Source organism: Eucyclogobius newberryi, unplaced genomic scaffold, assembly GCF_026437365.1.
Source record: "Eucyclogobius newberryi isolate DKJ021-1_F unplaced genomic scaffold, fEucNew1.0.hap1 SCAF_14, whole genome shotgun sequence".
NCBI lineage: Eukaryota > Metazoa > Chordata > Actinopteri > Gobiiformes > Gobiidae > Eucyclogobius > Eucyclogobius newberryi.
Genome location: NW_027315768.1, coordinates 5582045 through 5607601, shown reverse-complemented (window position 1 = coordinate 5607601; position 25557 = coordinate 5582045). Strand labels below are relative to the sequence as shown.

The window sequence follows — 25557 nt, the reverse complement described above, 5'->3', positions numbered from 1 at the left end:
GGGAAAACCAAGGGATAAACTGGAGCAAGTTTCCTCTTAACTCGAGCTTTAGCCACGTCTCACACACATTTATAATAAAGAAAGGTCTTTTTGTGAATTGCTGAGATCGGCCTTATGATTAAAAAGTATAATTCAGATACAATTTAGATTTGATTCAATAAGAAAACATGAGTTATGTTTAGTTGATGCCAGTTGCTGATGTAGAAGAGCTCTGCTCCTGGACCCAGAGTCAGGACACCAACGATGAAATAAAACTGCAAAAAAAAAGAAGAAAAATATTATATATATATAAAAAAGAGAAATATTATATTATATTTTATTTTAACTATAGTTTTAGTGGTAATAGTAATAGGCCTATTTTTATCCTAACAATGCCCCCAGCATACTCAAACAATGACAAAACTACACATGTTCTATCTGTTTTGTTATTAATGCTTGGTTTTCTTGCATCACTTCATAAAAAAAAACAATAATCTGTAATGTTGTGATAAACATAATTCGTTCCTTGTCTCCATCTCGCCCAGAGCGGATCTTTGAAGCGGATTACAGGTGCACGTTCTGTTTGTACGTACGGATGTGACGTCATGACGCTGCACGGTCCTCTGCGTCGCGATTGGTCAGCGCCGGTCGGACGGTAAACACACGAACCGAGCGAGAGAGCGAGCGGCGCCGTGTCTGTGGCGGACGTCTCCACGGATTACCAGCGCGACAAAAACGGTAAAAACGCCGACCATTTCACCTTGAATCATCCTTTAACGCTTTTCAACACATTTCTACAACTTTATCCATTCGCGCTGTTTATTGCCACGGTTTAGTTTGGTGTTTATTGACGCGGAAAGTCAGTGAAATGTGCTGATCTCTGCAGCTGCTTTAGGCGCGGGGACAGAACACTGGCAAACAACCAAAACCATTACATTCAGCCATGAAATCACATCAAACGGCTTGGTCATGGTAATTCACGCTCTTTAACAAAGATGCGCGCGCGTAACAGCAGTTGACAGCGCGTTTTGTGTAAATGTATGAAAATGTTTTTCCCCCAGGTTATTATGTAACTAAATGCACGCGCGGGGTTGTTTTGTAGTGTGGACTGTCCAAACGGTCCAGTTAAGGACTAGCACGGGACAGGGCTCGGGTTAATATGGGACAGCACGGGACAGGACTGGGGACAGCACGGGATAATATGGGACAGCACGGGATAGCACGGGATAATATGGGACAGCACGGGACTGGACTCGGGATAATATGGGACAGCACGGGACAGGACTCGGGACAGCTCGGGACAGCTTGGGACAGGACTCGGGACAGCTCGGGACAGGATAGGACTCGGGACAGGACTCGGGACAGCTCGGGACAGCTTGGGACAGGACTCGGGACAGCTCGGGACAGGATAGGACTCGGGACAGGACTCGGGACAGCTCGGGACAGGGCAGGATGGCGCAGGCTCAATGCGTAAAAGCCTGCGCAGAGCTTTAATGGTGCGCCACATGGAAACCGGGACCAAACCAGGACTGAAGTGGGAAACTAAAGCCACTTTCACTCTTTATTCACATCAAATCTGGGACTAACCCGAGACAAAACCTAGACTAGATCAGGACTAAATTGGCTCAATGTTGGACCAAACAGTGTGAACTAAGGATGTCAAGATTATTTGGCTAATCGATTATCGTAATTATTCACGTGACAGAACTAAATACATAATTATTGTGTATTTATTTATTATAACAGATGAAATACATAATCAGTGACATACAGTAACACAAAGAATTAATGAAAAGGAGCAGAACGAAGAGCAATCTTATGTTATCTGCCGTGTACTTATCTATGTGTACTTATCTATGTACAGATATCTATGTGTACTTATCTATGTATACTTATCTATGTGTACTTATCTGTGTGTACTTTTCTATGTGTACTTATCCATCCATCCATCCATTTTCTACCGCTTGTTCCCTTTCGGGGTCGCGGGTGACTGGAGCCTATCCCAGTGACTTCGGGCCTTAGGCGGGGTACACCCTGGACAGTGGCCAACTTGTCACAGGGCCAACACAGAGACATATACATTACAGACAGTTCACTCTCACATTCATTCACTAGGGCCAATTTAGAGTCACCAATTTGACCTAACACATGCATGTCTTTGGACGGTGGGAGGAGCCGGAGAACCCGGAGAGAACCCACGGTAACACGGAGGACATGCAGACTCCACCCAGAGATCATGTGATGTTGGTCTGGTCCGGGAATCGAACCCATGATCTCCTTCTTGGGAGGCAAGAGCGCTAACCGCCTTTGCCATGTACACTTATCCATGTACACTTATCCATGTGTACTTTTCTATGTGTACTTTTCTATGTGTACTTATCTATGTACACTTATCTATGTACACTTATCTATGTACACTTATCTATGTACACTTATCTATGTATACTTTTCTATGTGTACTTATCTATGTGTACTTATCTATGTGTACTTATCTATGTGTACTTATCTTTGTACACTTATCTATGTGTACTTATCTATGTGTACTTATCTATGTGTACTTATCTATGTGTACTTATCTTTGTACACTTATCTATGTGTACTTATCTATGTGTACTTATCTATGTATACTTATCTAAGTGTACTTATGTTGTTTGTGTGGCAATATCATAACTTTTTCCCTCTGAAAGTTAGATTTAATAAAGCCTGTAAGCAATGGTACTATTAGAATTGTGAATGAAAGTTAATTTATAGAGAAAAGTAAAAGTGACTTTACAACAGTAACACATTTAAATCACAATTAAATATAAATCACAAGACAAAAATAAAAGCACAAATAATGATGTTGAAATACAATTAAAAAGAAAGAATAGTAGATAAAATGAGTACACTCAAAGCCACAGCTAAAGAGAAACGTTTTAGCCCAGATTTAAACGCTGCCAGAGAAAAGGCGCGTCTCACAACCTCAGGGAGACTGTTCCAGAGTTTAAGATAAGATAAGCCTTTATTTGTCCACACATGGGGACATTTTGGGAAGTTTAGCTGCATGAAACGCAGATTCCAAATGTTTAGTCCTGACTCTGGCACCAGCAGGAGGCCGGTCCATGTTTAGTCCTGACTCTGGCACCAGCAGGAGGCCGGTCCATGTTTAGTCCTGACTCTGGCACCAGCAGGAGGCCGGTCCATGTTTAGTCCTGACTCTGGCACCAGCAGGAGGCCGGTCCATGTTTAGTCCTGACTCTGGCACCAGCAGGAGGCCGGTCCATGTTTAGTCCTGACTCTGGCACCAGCAGGAGGCCGGTCCATGTTTAGTCCTGACTCTGGCACCAGCAGGAGGCCGCTCCATGTTTAGTCCTGACTCTGGCACCTGCAGGAGGCCGGTCCATGTTTAGTCCTGACTCTGGCACCAGCAGGAGGCCGCTCCATGTTTAGTCCTGACTCTGGCACCAGCAGGAGGCCGGTCCATGTTTAGTCCTGACTCTGGCACCAGCAGGAGGCCGGTCCATGTTTAGCCCTGACTCTGACACCAGCAGGAGGCCGGTCCATGTTTAGTCCTGACTCTGGCACCAGCAGGAGGCCGGTCCATGTTTAGTCCTGACTCTGGCACCAGCAGGAGGCTGGTCCATGTTTAGTCCTGACTCTGGCACCAGCAGGAGGCCGCTCCATGTTTAGTCCTGACTCTGGGCACCAGCAGGAGGCCGGTCCATGTTTAGTCCTGACTCTGGCACCAGCAGGAGGCCGGTCCATGTTTAGTCCTGACTCTGGCACCAGCAGGAGGCCGGTCCATGTTTAGTCCTGACTCTGGCACCAGCAGGAGGCCGGTCCATGTTTAGTCCTGACTCTGGCACCAGCAGGAGGCCGGTCCATGTTTAGTCCTGACTCTGGCACCAGCAGGAGGCCGGTCCATGTTTAGTCCTGACTCTGGCACCAGCAGGAGGCCGGTCCATGTTTAGTCCTGACTCTGGCACCAGCAGGAGGCCGCTCCATGTTTAGTCCTGACTCTGGCACCTGCAGGAGGCCGGTCCATGTTTAGTCCTGACTCTGGCACCAGCAGGAGGCCGCTCCATGTTTAGTCCTGACTCTGGCACCAGCAGGAGGCCGGTCCATGTTTAGTCCTGACTCTGGCACCAGCAGGAGGCCGGTCCATGTTTAGTCCTGACTCTGACACCAGCAGGAGGCCGGTCCATGTTTAGTCCTGACTCTGGCACCAGCAGGAGGCCGGTCCATGTTTAGTCCTGACTCTGGCACCAGCAGGAGGCCGCTCCATGTTTAGTCCTGACTCTGGCACCAGCAGGAGGCCGCTCCATGTTTAGTCCTGACTCTGGGCACCAGCAGGAGGCCGGTCCATGTTTAGTCCTGACTCTGGCACCAGCAGGAGGCCGGTCTATGTTTAGTCCTGACTCTGGCACCAGCAGGAGGCCGGTCCATGTTTAGTCCTGACTCTGGCACCAGCAGGAGGCCGGTCCATGTTTATTCCTGACTCTGGCACCAGCAGGAGGCCGGTCCATGTTTAGTCCTGACTCTGGCACCAGCAGGAGACCGGTCCATGTTTAGTCCTGACTCTGGGCACCAGCAGGAGGCCGGTCCATGTTTAGTCCTGACTCTGGGCACCAGCAGGAGGCCGGTCCATGTTTAATCCTGACTCTGGCACCAGCAGGAGGCCGGTCCATGTTTAGTCCTGACTCTGGCACCTGCAGGAGGTCGGTCCCTGAGGTCCTCACAGTCCGAGATGGTTCATATGGCACTAACATGTCTGAGATGTACTTTGGTGCTAGGCCATGGAGAGACTTGTACACAAGCAGAGCTGCTTTAAAGTCTCTTCTCTGAGCCACAGGGGGCAGTGCAGAGACCTGAGAACAGGACTAATGTGATCATACTTCCTGGTTCTAGTCAGGACCCGAGCAGCAGCGTTCTGGATGAACTGCAGCTGTTTTACAGCTCGTTTGGAGAGACCAGTGAGCGGCCGTTACAGTCTAATCTACTGGAGACAAACACATAGATAAAGTCTCTCCAAATCTGTTTCAGACACTATACTTTTGATTTTGACAATGTTTTTTAGATGGTAAAAAGCTGCTGATGTTATTGATTTGACGTGGCTGTTAAAATTCAAGTCCATTATTACCCCCAGATTTCAAACTTGATTTGTAGGTTCTGGAGGTGACTGCTAACACTTTCTCTTTGTTTCTGTGACAAAGATGATGATTTCAGTCTTTCTGAGTTCAGCTGGAGAAAGTTGTTCTGCCTCCACAAACTGATCTGTTGGATGCAGTGACAGAGTGAATCTACTGGTCCATATTCACCTGCGACAGTGAAACATAGATCTGACTCGTCTGCATCATTGTGATAGGACACATTTTCGCGGCGTATCAACTGACCCAACGGCAGCATTTCACTGTTGTTTAGTCATAGTCAATAATCCTTAATAATCGTTTGATCTTTGAGGTTACTTCTCACACAAACAGGAGTTATTAATGAGACGTTCCTTGAGATGATTTATGTCTTACCTGATACACTGTGGCCATCAAGTGCCCAATCCTATGTATGGAAACTTATGGCCCACCCTGTAGATAGATAGATGTATTAGTAACTATGGTATATTATCTTGTAATTATGGACATACTGTGATTTTTTTATTTGATTGACTCACACATTTATAAGACACTGTACCTAGGGATGGTCCTATATAGATACTGATTTGACCTGGTGCTGTGGTTTGCTCATACCAATATTTAGATTTGAAAATACATAGCAAGGCCCACAGATTTATCTTAAGTTGAAGCTCTAATAACAAAATGTATTTATGTGTGATATTGGGGATTAAATTATTTGTTGCATGATTGTGGAAACATGTATGTTTACCAGTGCTAAAACTGATACATCACTCATTCCTAACTGTACCACTGTGATTGTCTGGTCTGTTCAAATGGCAGAGACTGTTTCAAAAGTTAAAGTCCTGTTCAACCAGCGTCAATCATGTTTTGTCTCATTTGAAACCTGGTTTGGTTCTGATGGAGGCCTACAGTCCCTTATGCAGAACTTCTTATTTGATTTTGTTTCAACTGTGTTAATCCAATTGTCTTTGCGACACTAAAGGCAAAACAAACTTCTTCAATTTTTTCTGTTGTTCAACAACATTGTTCGATCTGCACCTAACAATATAAACTTATTTAATTAAATCCATTGATTTCTCTGGGACACTGTAACTTCAAAGGCCGTTTTTCTCCCAGTGAGACATAAAGCTCAGCCCTTAAAGTAGCACCACACACACCAAACTTCAGTATTGTCGCTGGGCTGAAGTTAAAGGATGGCGGTGGGACAAACCGTGCGGGCGTCGTGCGTAGAGCTGGGTTTCGATTCAAATTTCAAGAATCGATTCGATTCCGATTTTTACGTTTCAAAATCGATTTTTTTCCGATTTCTCAGATCCCATCTGATTCGCTCCGATTTCGATCTGATTTCCGATTCGATCCGATTTTGATTAGATCCGGGGGTTAATGTTATTAAAAATGAAAAATGTATTTGAACTGTTTCCTTCACTTCATGACTGTGTAGAGAAGCAACATATTAAAACTAGTATTATATCAATATTAAACAGCAAATCTTACAAGTATTGGTAGTTACTGATGAAAAGGTTAAGGGTCAATCTACCTTCAAGAAAGATAATCCAGGAGTCCTGAATTATCTTTCTTGAAGGTAGATTGAAGTTCACTGAGGGAAATGTAGAAAAGAATTTTAATAAAAAAAAATAAAAAAAAATTGATCTTTGGACGTACGAATCGATAATCGATCATTAATATGCGAATCGATTTAAAAATCGGAAAATCAATTATTTCAACCCAGCTCTAGTCGTGCGGGCGTCGTGCTAAAGCCCCTCAGCGAGAACACTGAAACTTTATACATTTGTGGACTTAACAAGATTCTGACTGTCTGATTTATTAAAGATTTAACACAAAATAATGGCAACATTTAAATTTATATGCCTTTTTTCAGGCAAATTTAGTTTACTTAATTACTAATTAAAATTTCAAAAATACTCTATCTCAATATTTGTACATGTTTGTTGTTTGACATTTCTGCAAAGCCTTGTTTTTAGATGAACATCACACAATGAAAAACCTGTAATACATTTTCCTTACATTTGTATACAAACTGTGTCTTGCCTCACAACAAAAATACATATATACAAAATGTATAACCCGAGGTTAGGTCTATGATGTACATGAAGCCTACAGAATGAGCCCTGTATTTGTTTTGTCCTATAATTATCAATCATTTTGTTAACATCTATAATATTATGAGGAGGGTTTTTTTGACCCCTGACCCACCTCCCCTGACCCCCGTCCCATTACCGTGCACTGTGGCTGTTGTGTTGTGTGTGGTGGCTTAGTTACGTGTCACGGAGCTGCATTGTGTTCCCTGCGCGAGTATCATTGTGCGAAGTGGAGGCATGTGTTTGGCTAATGAGCGGAGAGGCCGTGTTCTCCTGTAGCTCTTGGGGGCCAGTGGTGCATGCACAGGTCAGCCTCCATCTCACACACACACACATCGACCCATGCTGATGGTCCTGCGTCAGGTTCAGAACTTTTAAAAGCAGCGTAGCATAAATGGAAGAGCTTGCTGATTTAGGCCATAGTCTTACACAAAGTTTCTACAATAAGAATGGACTGTTTATCAGTGCGAATATTGGGTGATATGCTTTTTATCATCGTTATTCCTCTGATTCCAACGTAGAACTGATGTTTTCTTCATCGCTTCTCCAGACGCATTCTTGGAGGTCTTGACGTTCTTGGCGGTCTTGACGTTCTTGGAGGTCTTGATGGAGGTCTTGACTCTCTTGGAGGTCTTGAAGCTCTTGGAGGTCTTGAAGCTCTTGGAGATTGCATCAATGGAATTTCCCCATGTGGGACAATAAAGGATTATATTATCTTATCTTATCATAGATCTTGAAGCTCTTGGAGGTCTTGAAGCTCTTGGAGGTCTTGACGCTCTTGGAGGTCTTGACACTCTCTGAGCTCTTGACGTTCTTGGAGGTCTTGATGGAGGTCTTGATTCTCTTGGAGGTCTTGACGCTCTCGGAGGTCTTGACACTCACTGAGCTCTGGACGCTCTTGGAGGTCTTGACGCTCTTGGAGGTCTTAACGCTCTTGGAGGTCTTGACGCTCACTGAGCTCTTGACGCTCTTGGATGTCTTGACGCTCTTGGAAGTCTTGATGCTTCTGGAAGTCTTGACGCTCTTTGAGGTCTTGGCTCTCTTGGAGATCTTGGCGCTCTTGACCGTCTCGGAGGTCTTGACGCTCTCTGAGCTCTTGACGCTCTCTGAGGTCTTGACGCTCTTGGAGGTCTTGACGTTCTTGGAGGTCTTGATGGAGGTCTTGACTCTCTTTGAGGTCTTGACGCTCTTGGAGGTCTTGACGCTCTTGGAAGTCTTGACGCTCTTTGAGGTCTGGGCTCTCTTGGAGGTCTTGGTGCTCTTGACGCTCTCTGAGCTCTTGACGCTCTCTGAGCTCTTGACGCTCTTGGAAGTCTTGACGCTCTTTGAGGTCTTGGCGCTCTTCGAGGTCTTGGCGCTCTTGGAGGTCTTGGCGCTCTTGACCCTCTCTGAGCTCTTGACGCTCTCTGAGCGCTTGACGCTCTTGGAAGTCTTGACGCTCTTTGAGGTCTTGGCGCTTTTGACCCTCTCTGAGCTCTTGACGCTCTCTGAGCTCTTGACGCTCTTGGAAGTCTTGACGCTCTTTAAGGTCTTGGCGCTGTTGGAGGTCTTGGCGCTCTTGGCGGTCTTGGGGGTCTTGACACTCTTGCAATTATTGACGCTCTTGGAGGTCTTGACGCTCTTGGAGGTCTTGACGCTCTTGGAGGTCTTGACGCTCTCTGAGGTCTTGACGTTCTCGGAGGTCTTGACGCTCTCGGAGGTCTTGACGCTCTCGGAGGTCTTGACGCTCTCGGAGGTCTTGACGCTCTCGGAGGTCTTGACGCTCTCTGAGGTCTTGACGCTCTTGGAAGTCTTGACGCTCTTGGAGATCTTGATGCTCTTGGAGGTCTTGACGCTCTTGGAAGTCTTGGCGCTCTTGGAAGTCTTGGCGCTCTTGGAAGTCTTGACGCTCTTGGAAGTCTTGGAGGTCTTGACGCTCTTGGAGGGAGGACACAGAGGTCGCAAGAGGATTTCACGTTTCTCATTTTACCTGAAACTACTGATTACATTGTAGTCGACTAGAGCGAATATTGCTTCAATTAGACAAATAGGGAAATTATGATAAATGTTTTTGTCACGATTATTATGAAGAAAACACCATGATTTAATTACTGTTCGTTATTACTGGGATTGTGACCAAGCAACAGTAAAATCTTTGATTTTCTTTCAATCCCATTGTCTAACACATGTACTATTCCTCGAGTTTGTGACCAGCTTTACAACATCAATCTTAATGTTGGTCACTTCTAAATTTGTCACATTTCTTTAACCTAATAATCTTAACATCCCCTCAGACAAAATGATTGATTCTATTGAACTTCAAGTTATGTTGAATACTTTATAAACCAATTAGTGGTTAAAATATGGTGACTGAAGGCTTATAGAATATTTACAAATGTAGTGCATTATGGATCAAAATCAGAAACGGTTTATTCATTGTTGACATTTTGATTTAATAATACCACTGTCTTTCTCATTAAAAATATATTTTCATTTTAGGGTCTGTATTGTCCAAAGAGCAATGATCAAAATATGACTATGATTGCTTTTTATAGTGTAATTGAAAACTAGTCAACTAATTGGTTAGCGAACTAGTCGATTACTAAAATAATGGTGGGTTGCAAGTCTGGACATGTAACATCATGAGGCAGAGCTAATCCCGCTGCCCTCACTGTTTGTTTTCACTAAGCAACGCTGCTGTGCTAATGAGCCACGCTTACTCAGCACTTTCACTGTGTTCACTGCACTCTGCACATATGCCCATTTCAGACTTGTTTTAGTGTTGAGTGAGTTAAGATCCGGCCCTCAAACCTCTAAACCAGCCTAGAAGGGCCCTGGTCAGCCCTGGGCCCTTAGAATCTTTTGAACCTTTCTCCCCCGTCTGGTGCCCCTGACTGTGACTCATGACAAATATGTGACTGACCGTGGATAAAGCAGTAACAAGTCTACCCGGAGACATTTTGAGTTATTCACAGATTCTGAAAGTGTGAATTCAAAGCTATACAATGATGTCTCACCCATGTAGACCTGATCATATTTGAGTAAGTTCTGGTCATTTGAATGTATACAACTCTGAATTCCTCTTAAGCTACGCACAGACCGCCGCGGCCTAATCGCGCCCCACGCAGAATTTGAGCGTGTGTACATTTGAAAGGTTTACGCACCGGACGCACGCTCTCGACGCCCCGGCCACTGTACACAGGCGCGCTTATGGCGCGCTTGAGCTGTCTGCGCACATGAGCAGTAGAGGTGTTGTCGCATGAGCAGTGGAGTTGTTTGTTCATTGTGTAAAATGGCGGATATCGAGAGCGTTTTTGGTTTTCAAAACCCTCACACGGAGGCGCCGGTCTCTGTATTCCACCGTGAATACATCGTACAGCTCCTTTCTCCCACACACGGCCACAATCAGTCTTTCGTCTGCCATTGTTGACGAGCAAGGAAAAAGTGGCGCTTCTTGGGGAATTCCACGGGGAATACCGGAAATGCAAGGGGCAATACGTACGTACGTACGTCACTGGAGCGTCAGCTCTGATTGGCTGCTGCGGCGGCTGCTATGCTTCAGCTGCCAGAGACCTCAACATATCTGAACGCGTCGCGTAAGCCGCTTTCGTCGCCTCGGCCGGCTCATACGCGCGCTCAAAGCGTCGAGAGCGTAAAAAAAAGCACCAATCGCGCCGCAAAAACGAAGAAATCGCGCCGCGGATAACGCACTACGTGCTCGACGCGCGTTTACCATAGACTTTGAATGTAAACTGGACGCTTCGGCCGCGGCGATGTGGAACGGCCATTACTGAGAAAACGGCCTCTAAAGATTCTCACCTGAGTGAGCCCAGAGTCACAGGGGGGCGGGGCTCATTTGCATCTCATTGAGATAAGCCCTCCCCCCTGTCACACTGACTGCACCTCCCCCCTACAGCTGTCACTAAAGACGCAAGAGGAGTGTTGTTATTGATGTGAACTGGACTTGAATCAGAATTAGAAGTTACTATATTAAAATGGAAATACTTGGATCAAAGAATCAGAATCAGAATAGGGTTTATTGCCATTTGTCGATAAACAGAATTCACAGGTGATTCAGTGCAACACAAACAGCAAAAGATAAGATAAGATAAGATAGCCTTTAATGTCCACACATGGGGAAAAGACAGATAACTTATAGGAAGTTTAAAAAACACTCTTAATAGAAGAACTCTTATAAATCACAAATTTTGGGGGAAAAAATTAAAACCCTGTTTTCTCAGTTTGGTCTGGGCCGACATGTTCCGGCATTTACGGCGCTTCGTCACATATTAAATATCATTTGCACATCTCAATGAAATAGCAATAAAGTGTCCATGAAAGAGCGAGTAACAGAGTTTTTGTATTGTCCAAAAGATAGCGCAGTTTGCAAAGTCTGTGGGATCTTTTGGGTGGGATCGGACGGCTGAATCAGCCCCTACCATACCGCAGGCGACTCATGTTGAAGGATTTGTAAAGTTCAGTGAATCAGTTCTGGTTCCGGGTCCAGGCTGGTCTCAGCTCGCCATCAATTCAATCTTTTGATCTGGTACCCCACTGGGCACACCTGGCCTGCGGTCAATAGACAGTACCATCAGTGAAATACCCAAACATTAGCTTGCTTCTATGTCATTTAGTTCATCTCTTTAAATTAACAAATAATGCAGTAAATACTTTAGTACATTTATCAATTTAATTGTATAAATACATTATACAAATACCTTTCGTTAAGATGAATAACCGGTTGGTACGGGTAATGAGTATATATATATAAATATATCAACAATCAAATCAATATGTAGCACAACAACAAGAAAACACAGACCGACAGACAATTCAGACAGACTCACCAAATTCCACGTTTTCCTGCACTCTAAAAATCCAGCATCGGCAGCGGTTGATAAGGCGTCTATGAACATACACTCGAGTTTAAAACCGGCTCATATTAAAGTGATTAAAAGCGGGTGTTTTAGTCGCAAAGCTTACCTGGTTCAGCCGTCTCTCCCAACACCGTGCACGTAGAGACACACAGGAAGCTGATATTGGCCAGGCAAGCGCTTGATTGGTTCGAGTGACGCAGTGCGTGCGTGACGTGCAACGTAACGTAAGCCACGTGACCAGAAGTGGTATCGGGAGTTGTAGTTTTTTTTCTATTCGGAGCTAAAAGCCGGTTTAGCAACGAAAACTAAAGCAAAGCACCATAAAACACACATAAAGCACGACCCACACAACCCACGGGTCAAGAAATACTATATAATTATAGGATTTGTACAGAACAACGCCGAAAAATTTGCCAATAAGATGGTGATAGCAAAGTTTAGCTTTCAACCCATCGCCCCCGGAGCTAAAAGCCGGTTTAGCCACGAAAACCAAGCAAAGCACCATAAAACACACACAAAGCACCATAAAACACACACAAAGCACCATAAAACACTCACAAAGCACCATAAAACACACACAAAGCACCATAAAACACACACAAAGCACCATAAAACACACACAAAGCACCATAAAACACTCACAAAGCACCATAAAACACTCACAAAGCACCATAAAACACACACAAAGCATGCATGCAGGGATCTTGTGAGTACTTACGCCAGGCACTTTCTTTTCGTGGATCTTTTTTTCTTTTTCATCTTTTTGTACTACGTATTCCATCTTCAACACCACGAATATGACTGTGTTTTCAGTAGCCATGTGGCTAGCAGTTGATTGGCCCAAAAATATCAACAATGCGCTGGCTAGAAAAAGGTGACACCCCCGAGGAGCGCTGGAAAAAGACCCGAAAACTACCCATTTTTAACAGCTTAATGTATACGTTTAAGACAACCAATAGTGTTATCTGAAGCACACAGGGGCTTATTCATAACTTCAACTTGCATATTCTGCAAAAAAACAAAAATCACACATTTGAAAAAAAGAATTTCGCTTTATCTCAGTTTCACCGAGGCCGACATGTTCCGGCATTTACGGCGCTTCGTCACATATCAAACATGTCTGAAATCGCTGCCACAAGCAAAAATCCGGCCTGATTTTGAAATTGTCGTGTGACTACAATTGGTTTCAAAGTCGACCCGATAAGCACACAGTGTAAGCCCAGTTTTAGATGTCCATCAGTTATGGTGATTTTATGTCAGCCTGCAATGTTGACGTTGGCTTGAGCGGTTTGGCAGAGTGGTTTGTTGATATTCATAAAAAAAAATATTTGTGACATTTTATACTTCACAATCGCTTGTTGCAGAAGTAGTTTTGATTGTGGCATGTTTAAGGAATCACTCCATTGTAGTTTAGCAAATAGGTGACCCCCAAATGTAGGACCCCCCAGATCTAGTAACTGTTTGGTCTCTACCATATGTTTTTTTGTTTGGTCCAGGCCGTGTCAGCTAATTATTTCTGCTTTTTTTTTTTAATGTCTAGGTTCTGTCAATCATTGCAACCTTAACTAACGAGAGCTACTTTTAATTAGAGCTGGGTTGAAAAAATCGAATTTCCGATTTTTAATCGATTCTCATATTAATGACCGATTATCAATTCGTACGTCCAAAGATCGATTTTTTTCATTAAAATTATTTTCTACATTTCCTGAATTATCTTAATATTTTATATATATATATTTTTAATAATATTTAATGATTATCATAATACATGTCCTGGATTATCTTTCTTGAAGGTAGATTGACCCTTAACCTTTTCATCAGTCTTCCATCAGTAACTACCAATACTTGTAAGATTTGCTGTTTAATATTGATATAATACTAGTTTTAATATGTTGCTTCTCTACACAGTCATGAAGTGAAGGAAACTGTTCAAATACATTTTTCATTTTTAATAACATTAACCCCCGGATCGAATCGAAATCGGATCGAATCGGAAATCAGATCGAAATCGGAGCGAATCGGATGGAATCTGAGAAAATCGGAATAAAACGATTTAGAAACGTAAAAATTGGAATCAAATTGATTCTTGAAATTTGAATCGAAACCCAGCTCTACTTTTAATACTAAACATCATTATATTTTTTATGCCACTGTTTTTAAAAAACTTTTGACATGAAATAAGAAAATCCCTCAAACTTACATCAACTGCTCGTATCTGCAATCTTGTCCTTTCGGTCACAGCCCAGAGCACATGACCAAAGGTGAGCGTATGAGCGTAGTTACGGCTCCGCTCCTTCTTCACCACAACAGTCCCATACAGCAACCGGCTCCGCTCCTTCACCACAACAGTCCCATACAGCGACCGGTATGACTGGGATATATGATGATAAACATTTAATCGTGATATCATTCTTGGGATGGTATGCAAGTTTGATCAAATCAGCATATCGTGATTTGCTAATTTTCTTGAATTCTGCTCTATTCTCAAATAAGGATCCTTAGTTACCTCAAGTTGACATGAATCATGATCAAATCAAATCTGTGATAAATTGATATACAGTGATCCCTCGTTTATCGCGGGGGTTACGTTCCAAGAAGAACCCGCGGGAGTCGAAATCCGCGAAGTAGAAACCTTTATTTTTTACAGTTATTATACAATGAAATACTCCATAAAACATTGAAGCTCACGCGCGCCGCTCTCACCGGCCTCTCAAACTTCAATTTGGCAAGTGGTTTTACGTACGTGTACATATTAATCCATAACGTTATTGACACACAAGTAGAGAAGACGCGGAGAGACTGTTTAGCCAATCAGAATGCAGAACACAATGCATGATGCAAATCCGCGAAGCAGCGAGAGCGTGAAAAGTGAACCGTATTAGAGCGAGGGATCACTGTATTACTTTTTTAGCATATCGCCCACCCCTAGAGTGACCGCATTACTGCAGACGCTGCACCGATCCTTCACTCACTCATGTACAAGATCCTGAGATACTTGAACTGGGAGGGACTCCCCACCCACAGGAGAGGGCAAGACACGCTTTTCACCTGGACAGAGCAAGACACGCTTTTCACCTGGACAGAGCAGGACATGCTTTTCACCTGGACAGAGCAAGACACGCTTTTCAGCTGGACAGAGCAGGACACGCTTTTCACCTGGACAGAGCAGGACACACTTTTCACCTGGACAGAGCAGGACACACTTTTCACCTGGACAGAGCAGGACACGCTTTTCACCTGGACAGAGCAGGACACGCTTTTCACCTGGACAGAGCAGGACACGCTTTTCACCTGGACAGAGCAGGACACGCTTTTCACCTGGACAGAGCAGGACACGCTTTTCACCTGGACAGAGCAAGACACGCTTTTCACCTGGACAGAGCAAGACACGCTTTTCACCTGGACAGAGCAGGACACGCTTTTCACCTGGACAGAGCAGGACACGCTTTTCACCTGGACAGAGCAGGACACGCTTTTCACCTGGACAGAGCAGGACACCTTTTTCACCTGGACAGAGCAGGACACGCTTTTCACCTGGACAGAGCAAGACACGCTTTTCAGCTGGACAGAGCAGGACACGCTTTTCACCTGGACAGAGCAGGACACGCTTTTCACCTGGACAGAGCAAGACACGCTTTTCACCTGGACAGAGCAAGACACGCTTTTCACCTGGACAGAGCAAGACACGCTTTTCACCTGGACAGAGCAGGACACGCTTTTCACCTGGACAGAGCAAGACACGCTTTTCACCTGGACAGAGCAGGACACGCTTTTCACCTGGACAGAGCAGGACACGCTTTTCACCTGGACAGAGCAGGACACGCTTTTCACCTGGACAGAGCAGGACACGCTTTTCACCTGGACAGAGCAGGACACGCTTTTCACCTGGACAGAGCAGGACACGCTTTTCAACTGGACAGAGCAGGACACGCTTTTCACCTGGACAGAGCAGGACACGCTTTTCACCTGGACAGAGCAGGACACGCTTTTCACCTGGACAGAGCAGGACACGCTTTTCACCTGGACAGAGCAAGACACGCTTTTCACCTGGACAGAGCAAGACACGCTTTTCACCTGGACAGAGCAGGACACGCTTTTCACCTGGACAGAGCAGGACACGCTTTTCACCTGGACAGAGCAGGACACGCTTTTCACCTGGACAGAGCAGGACACGCTTTTCACCTGGACAGAGCAGGACACGCTTTTCACCTGGACAGAGCAGGACACGCTTTTCACCTGGACAGAGCAAGATACGCTTTTCACCTGGACAGAGCAGGACACGCTTTTCACCTGGACAGAGCAGGACACGCTTTTCACCTGGACAGAGCAGGACATGCTTTTCACCTGGACAGAGCAAGACACGCTTTTCACCTGGACAGAGCAGGACACGCTTTTCACCTGGACAGAGCAGGACACGCTTTTCACCTGGACAGAGCAGGACAATGTTTTTCACCTGGACAGAGCAGGACACGCTTTTCACCTGGACAGAGCAAGACACGCTTTTCAGCTGGACAGAGCAGGACACGCTTTTCAGCTGGACAGAGCAGGACACGCTTTTCACCTGGACAGAGCAGGACACGCTTTTCACCTGGACAGAGCAGGACACGCTTTTCACCTGGACAGAGCAGGACACGCTTTTCACCTGGACAGAGCAAGACACGCTTTTCAGCTGGACAGAGCAGGACACGCTTTTCACCTGGACAGAGCAAGACACGCTTTTCACCTGGACAGAGCAGGACACGCTTTTCACCTGGACAGAGCAGGACACGCTTTTCACCTGGACAGAGCAGGACACGCTTTTCACCTGGACAGAGCAGGACACGCTTTTCACCTGGACAGAGCAGGACACGCTTTTCACCTGGACAGAGCAGGACACCTTTTTCACCTGGACAGAGCAGGACACGCTTTTCACCTGGACAGAGCAAGACACGCTTTTCAGCTGGACAGAGCAGGACACGCTTTTCACCTGGACAGAGCAGGACACGCTTTTCACCTGGACAGAGCAAGACACGCTTTTCACCTGGACAGAGCAAGACACGCTTTTCACCTGGACAGAGCAGGACACGCTTTTCACCTGGACAGAGCAGGACACGCTTTTCACCTGGACAGAGCAAGACACGCTTTTCACCTGGACAGAGCAAGACACGCTTTTCACCTGGACAGAGCAGGACACGCTTTTCACCTGGACAGAGCAGGACACGCTTTTCACCTGGACAGAGCAAGACACGCTTTTCACCTGGACAGAGCAGGACACGCTTTTCACCTGGACAGAGCAAGACACGCTTTTCACCTGGACAGAGCAGGACACGCTTTTCACCTGGACAGAGCAGGACACGCTTTTCACCTGGACAGAGCAGGACACGCTTTTCACCTGGACAGAGCAGGACACGCTTTTCACCTGGACAGAGCAGGACACGCTTTTCACCTGGACAGAGCAGGACACGCTTTTCACCTGGACAGAGCAAGACACGCTTTTCACCTGGACAGAGCAGGACACGCTTTTCACCTGGACAGAGCAGGACACGCTTTTCACCTGGACAGAGCAAGATACGCTTTTCACCTGGACAGAGCAGGACACACTTTTCACCTGGACAGAGCAGGACACGCTTTTCACCTGGACAGAGCAGGACACGCTTTTCACCTGGACAGAGCAAGACACGCTTTTCACCTGGACAGAGCAGGACACGCTTTTCACCTGGACAGAGCAGGACAATGTTTTTCACCTGGACAGAGCAGGACACGCTTTTCACCTGGACAGAGCAAGACACGCTTTTCAGCTGGACAGAGCAAGACACGCTTTTCAGCTGGACAGAGCAGGACACGCTTTTCACCTGGACAGAGCAGGACACGCTTTTCACCTGGACAGAGCAGGACACGCTTTTCAGCTGGACAGAGCAGGACACGCTTTTCACCTGGACAGAGCAAGACACGCTCTTCACCTGGACAGAGCAGGACACGCTTTTCACCTGGACAGAGCAGGACACGCTTTTCACCTGGACAGAGCAAGACACGCTTTTCAGCTGGACAGAGCAGGACACGCTTTTCACCTGGACAGAGCAGGACACGCTTTTCACCTGGACAGAGCAGGACACGCTTTTCACCTGGACAGAGCAGGACACGCTTTTCACCTGGACAGAGCAGGACACGCTTTTCACCTGGACAGAGCAGGACACGCTTTTCACCTGGACAGAGCAGGACACACTTTTCACCTGGACAGAGCAGGACACGCTTTTCACCTGGACAGAGCAGGACACGCTTTTCACCTGGACAGAGCAGGAGACGCTTTTCACCTGGACAGAGCAAGACACGTTTTTCATCTGGACAGAGCAGGACACCTTTTTCACCTGGACAGAGCAGGACACGCTTTTCACCTGGACAGAGCAGGACACGGCTTTCATCTGGACAGAGCAGGACACCTTTTTCACCTGGACAGAGCAGGACACGCCTTTCATCTGGACAGGGCAGTGTAACGATCTGCTCCACAGAGCCCAGTTACCATTAATTTATTTAGGGTGTAATAGTGATGCGCAATGCTTTTGTGCCTGTTTGAGCTGCTAATAATGTCAGATAATGTGTAACCTGGAAAATAAAAGGTCCACGCCCCAAACACTTTCGTTGTGGCCTCGTGCCTTTTACTTTAACCAAACAAAAAATCACGTCACACGGCTTCAGTTTACAGTTTCAACGGTCTCAAACCTTCACGGTGTTCACGGAGTTTCGTCATTAAATCCAAATGAGAAAAAGTATATTCCAAAAAAAGACGGGTAATCCACAATCAATAATCCACAATCAAGCGCGACGCGTTCTCAGGTGCGCGCGTCCTCCTGCTCGTCCCAGCGCGCTCTCCGCCGCTGAACACAGTGTAATCCGAACACGGCAGTAAGGTTCGCTCCACGGGTTTTGCCGCTCGGGCCGGGTTTTGCTCGCGGCGGCCGCTCGCTCGATCCGGCCCGAGCGGTACCAAGATCACCAAAACCAAGCTCCTCCCCCCACCTGTAGTAATAAGCGCTCCAGTCCACACACCTCAGACACGCCTCCCATTCATAAAATCAATACAGGACGGGATAAACAGAAAAACGGGCCGTTACACACATTTTTTGCGCACCTTCTGTGGCTATGCTACAGCAGAACACAGCTTTCACCTGGACAGAGCAGGACACGGCTTTCATCTGTAGAGGGCAGGACACGCTTTTCACCTGGACAGAGCAAGACACGCTTTTCACCTGGACAGAGCAAGACACGCTTTTCACCTGGACAGAGCAGGACACGCTTTTCACCTGGACCGAGCAGGACACGCTTTTCACCTGGACAGAGCAGGACACGGCTTTCATCTGGACAGGGCAGGACACCTTTTTCACCTGGAGAGGGAAGGACATACTCATTTTCATCCCAGCCACTTGACACTCGGCTGCAGCTCTGGAACAAGTCCTGCAAGTCAATATGTCTGAGTGATAGAAAATGGTCCCTTCTTTGTCACAGTATCTATCGTCCAGCCTGTGGGTAGGTGACAGTAGGTGACATTCCCCAGGTCTGCTGCTGTTCCTGACCAGAGCTGCTGCACACTTGAGGTCAGAACATGCTCATATGTAATCTACGGGGCTGTGGAGCACGGGAGCACTCGTGTGGCTAACGCGCTCCCCATGAGGCGCTCGGGGCAGGAGTAAATATAGCAGTGAGCAGACGCACTACATTCACAGCAGTATACTCCTGTACAATAGTCTACTGAATGCAACACAATGCAACATAGAGCGAAGCAGGAGAGCAGAGGTTTAACCAGCAACACAGAGCAGTCCCTATGCCCTGGGTCTATGCTCTTTACGACAAGAAAGCAGTCACATATGCTGACACTATAGGCAAGCATGTGCTGATGGGAGCAAAGATCAAACCACGGACCAATGGGTCAGTGAGTCTGCTGTAAGAAATATCACCCAGATACAAAATGTAAATGCAGACGATTAACAAAGCATCAGGAATATGCTAAATGTCTTGGTTGAGGTTCAAATATCACTGAAAACATGAATGGACATAAAATTAACCGTAAAAGTACAGAAATATTACTATATACCCTTGTTTGAAAGGCTAGACAAGACGTTTTAGGTTTTTAAGACACTACACTCAATATTGTAATATTGCATATCTCAAAACAACAATTGTGACTGTGATATTATCCAGTTTTTGTATCACCTACCTCTAACTGCAATAGTTACATAATACATTTGGAATACAAAAAAAAATCAGATGGCCGTTTTTAGGTTTCCAGGACATTTTAATTTCTGGTTAAAGGGGAATGGAGCATATTTTTTTCTTGCAATATACATATTGTCATTGCAAGAAGCAAATGTATTGTGATACTGCAGGCGATTAACATTCTAAATGAAAATGTGGGAAAAGTCTTGATTTTAGTATCGACAATGTTTTACTAAAAATGTCTTGGACTAATTTTGACACAGTATGACTGCAATATTAAAGGTGCACTGTGTAACTATGCTTGTGTCCATGGAGGTTATTACTTGACCTAGAACCTTCCACATTATGGCATTAGATTTCTATCTAAATGGCGGCAAGCAGGTGACACAACAGACCAAGTTACGGGTCAGCTCTATGGTAAAAATGCAGAGCAGGGAAGTTTAAGGCCATGCTGTGGAACAATGTCATCTCCATGGAGACAAGCAGGCAGCAGACCCCCAATAGAAAAGTCACGAGTTAAAGTAACTGTATCTAAAGTACTACATATTGAATGACAGTTTTTTATTATGCCACCCTAGTATAGAGCTGATGACATAATAACACACACACACACACACACACACACAGCTATTTATATCAGCTCTCTCCCACATGGCATCATTTCATAACCAAAACAGACAAAAGACCTAAACAGACAAAAGACTAAAGCGAGATGTTCAAATGTTCAAATCTACAATTGGGGTTAAGTAATTGTTTTGGCCAGTTATATGACAAAGACGCCACTGGACGCCATTTTGTATCTGGTCTCTAATGTAAACACATTGGAACTCCAAAGAAATCTGCATTGATAAAATATAACTACATTCTAAAATATTTACTGTCAGCTGTGGTGCTGATATTTATACAACAAATTAGATATATTTAAAAAATACCGGTGCATTTTAAACCTTGGACATTTTTTCTTTGTTGCAGCAAGGTATGTATAGTGGCCAAAAACAACAATTGTACATGCTGGCCGAGTTGCTTGTGTTGTCATTTGGTGTTTTGGTTCTCGACTATTATCTCCAATCAGAAAACAGAATGAGCAGCATCACCTTTTGGTTTCCATTTCCTACGACCAGATCTTGAGTACTAAAACCTTTGCTTTGTCCTGTCTCTGATCTGAGGTCACTCCCTAAAGCCCAGCTCCTGCACCAATCATGAATCAGAGCTAGTTCAGCCTCTGCAGCTCAGCGAGACTCGAATTCTAGAGGAGAAGGAGCTGAATATGTCACATGAACACTGAACACAAACTGAGAAGTACAAAGACTTTGATGTGTCTCTGTCTGCAGGTCAAGGCTCTGGATACACGGGCTCAGTGTTGATCAAGTTCCAATAACTTCCTTTTCAAACTAGAGCTCGGGCTACATACTATAGAGTTTTAAAAGACAAAAAAGAGTACCAAATTTTGATCGATCAGGATGAGGAAACCTGTGCTTTTCTCTCAACTGGGTTCAACAAAAGTTTGATGTCTCTGCCTGTCTGTTGTGATGCTTTGACCAATCAGCTTGGAGTATTTGGCTGAATGAGATACAGGTGAAGTTTTTTTGCATTTGTGAGACCCTAGATTCCTCATCCCTCTCCACTGTGAGGTGAACCAAACCAGTGCCGTCTCCAGATGGCTATCTAAGGCTGGTTGTGTGCATTAAACTGCCTGTCAATCCCTTGGGGCTGCAGCGGTGGCGGATTATCAGGTGCAGTAGGTGGGGGAGGAGTTTATGTAATTTCCTGTCAGTGCGGATTGGGCCGGGCTGTTGGTGGGCTCAACTCTAATCTGTCTGTGAGCGTAGGACAGAGGCATGGACTCCTGTCAAAGAGGTTTTTGTTACTTTGTTAAGCCTGCTACAAGCTACAGGATCATTTGCACGTGCTCATGAAAGATTTTCATGTCACAGCGCTTTGTGTTGACGGTGCCACTCCATAATATAGGTACCGACGGCATCCGAGGTAATGCCCACTAACAGACCTCTGTGGGAGAAGCAAATCATCCATTTTAATGCAAAACCCACTGTTCAACAACTGCAAGAGCACTGTAGGGGCTTGTACCAAATACAAACACAAAGACAAAAAAGAAAGTGGTCGAACGGCCCAAATTTGTAAATACATCCAAGAATCAATAAAACAATCAAGATTTATTTGTATAGTACCATTCCTACATAACATAACTGTAACATAAGTGCTTTACAACTATTACAACACATTTTTAAAAACAAAGTACAGAACACTTCACAATGCACATTTAAAAAAAAACATTACATTAAAACATATTAAAAATAGTAAACTACATATAAGAATCCCTCCCTGCACTACTAAACGAGCTGTTTTTAGCCTAGATTTAAACATTGTTAAAGTAGGGGCCTGTCTCCCCAGCTCAAGAAGGCTATTCCAGAACCTCGCCGTGTAATGTTGAAACGCTGCTTCCCCATGTGTAGTCCTGACTCTGGGCACCAGCAGGAGGTTCTCAGAGTCTGTGAAGGCTTCGTTGAGGAGGTAATTTCCATACATCTAGCACTGGCGCAAATTGCACACAGGTGTGGTCATGCCAAAATATGAGGTCAAGTGAAGTAAATTGAAGGCGTGGTGTGGTGCATTCTGTGAATAGCCAGAATCTTTACCAATAAACTGCAAAACTAGTGCACTAAAAACATAACATGGGTAACAGGCCCAATACAGGTCGGAAGTCTGCTCACACATCTCTGCCGGTCTCTCCCTGTACTGGGTGACAACCATCCCCGAGGGCTCAAAGGCCTGGCACTAATGCGGGCCGGCTGCAGCTGAGCCACGGGAGCGGACGATCCCGAAATGCACACCTCCAGACTGCTGCGATGACCCGCATTTGTCACGATGCGTTCAGTGCTCAGCGCCTCTAGGATCTGGACCTGGTTTAGTCTGAGGAGACTGGGGAAAAGCCCAAAGACCTACGATCCATTCCCAAGTGGAACCTTTTTTTCAATTTTTGGAACAAATTGAAAAACGGAAAATCAAACCATTTTATTGCTCAATTCTTTCTTTGCCTGGATATGAGGCCATGACTGCAAACATCACCTACACAGGTGGCAAATTGAATTCCACAGTTATCATTGCAATTCATTGGTTCGAAAACTATCAGCCTATATGTACTTGCACCATCCCACTCCAGCCTCCAGCGACCACGTACAGCCATATTATGTCAGCCCTAAGATCAGGGGCAAAATACGGCCCAGAGATTGGAGGTAGTTACCAACACTTTCTCTTTGTTTGTCTGAAAACACTTCCGTCTTGTCTGAGTTCAGTTGGAAGAAGTTGGATCTGTTGGATGAAGTTAGAGTGAATCCACTGGTCAATATCCACCCGCCGTCAGTGAAATATAAATCAGAGTGTCATGTGCAGAATTGTGATAGGAGACACCACCGTTGCGTATCAACTGCCCCAATGGCAGCATGTAGAGGTTGAATAAAAGTGGTCCCAGAATTGACCCTTGAGGCATCCCACAGGTCAAGGCCATGTGGATTAAGATACAGTCACCAATCTCAACAAAGTACTTTCTTTCTTCTAGATAGGACTGTAACCAATGTAAGGCAGTGCTAGTGATGCCCACCCAGTCCTCTAGTTTCTGAAGGTGGATCATATGATCAACAGTGTCAAAAGCCACATTCAGCAGGACTAAGACCTTGCCCAAGTTACTGCTCCAACAGATGTCATTTGTTACTTTAATGAGAACATTCTCATTCTGTGATTCGACCTGAATTCAGACGGGAAAATATCAAGAGTTCTGTATGAGAAACTGTCCATAAGCAGCTTTTTCAAGGACGTTTCCTTGAAAGGGCGGGTTTGGGATGGGCTGATCATTTTTCATTACGGTTGCAGTACTGTTCCTGAGAGTAATGCTCTGTATTGTGGAGGAGTAATATTGTACAAACATTATACAAAATAATTGGGCTATTTTAAGTCAAATGGAGCTAAATTCAGCATTGCCCACATGTTTATAGAGGCACAGCATCAGACTTAAATGTGTTAATAAAAAAACATTAAAAAAAAAGATTCCTGTCGGTTTTAGACTGCTATTGGATTGGTATCAAGATAATAAACTTTGAAAAATGTGATCAGGAGCCAAAAAAACCTGGTGATTTGGTATATTACAATTACTGTGAAATTCATGTGCAATTACTGTGAAATTCATGTGCAATCTATGTGCTGTCGTGACACATATTCATGTGCAATTACCGTCGGGATCACATGCAATGGTATTTATGTATTTATTTGTCTATGGGAGTTTTTATTTATTTATAGGAGATCTTCTACTGAAAGTGTTTTTCAGACTTCCTATAAGTGATCTGTTCTTCTGTATCTACCTCTGTATCTACCTGCGTTGCACCAATGAAATTTCCCCATGTGGGACAATAAAGGAATATCTTATCTTATCTTATCTTATTGTCTCAGACAAAGATCTGAGATTCCTATCACTACTACAGAACAATCTGTTTGCTTTTCTGGTGTATTGCCATCAACAACATCCATTAGGACTCAATTGTGACTTTTATTAGTTGTGCTTAAAATAGACACTATCCACCTAGAAACGTCTGGAAATAGGGAAAAAATGAGCAAAAAAATAGAAGAAATACTAATGGCATGAATAAATGAAAAGGTTATTGTCATTTCAGTGTGTTTATCAGTCGGCCATGTCCAGAATAAAGTCCGTAAAACAAGACAACGCTTGTCCCGTCCAAAAGTACACAATAAACCTCAGATGTCGTGGGCTCATTTAAATATCACAGACGTTCTCAGGCAAAACTAATCCTGTCCGAATAGGGCTAAAGATGCTAAATTCTAAACTTGCCGTTCATTCAAAAGTATTCTTACTCTATATAATGATACATGTCTTTACCAGGTGTGACCTAGCTGTTTATCGGGTTTACATTGTTTTGGCTAATTTCTCTATGGACACCTGCAACAAAAATGGTGGATTTCCATGGTAACGTTGGTATTTTGATGTCCCGTGTCTGTTTGTGGGCGTGTGGGCGTGTGAGCCGGAGCGCAGTGGTGGTTATGGAGAAGTGCGATGGCAGATTGGAACAGTAAACCCGAGGCCGGCCTTGTGTCTTATTGATGCTGGGACACAGGAGCTGTCAGTGCCGCTGTCCTGTTCCGCTGCGCCCGCTGAAATAGTAATGAGCGGGGACAGTGTGCTTTTCACCAGCGATCCCAGGGACACCCGTGGGTGCTAGCTCCAGGGTGTCAGAGCGGGGATGGACGCGCAGAGGCAGGGAGACGCTACAGCCGGGACAACAGGCACGCAGACTCAGGTTAGAG

General features: G+C 45.0%; 1 protein-coding gene across 2 annotated transcripts in view; it reads left to right on the top strand.

The window, feature by feature from the left end:
- Positions 1-648: 648 nt before the first annotated feature.
- Positions 649-25557, top strand: part of map3k13 (mitogen-activated protein kinase kinase kinase 13) — a 76845-nt gene continuing 51936 nt past the window's right edge. For both annotated transcript variants that reach the window (XM_072444220.1, XM_072444218.1), the window contains exon 1: positions 649-717. The gene's annotated coding sequence lies outside the window, so the exon portion shown is untranslated. The remainder of the gene's footprint in view (positions 718-25557) is intronic.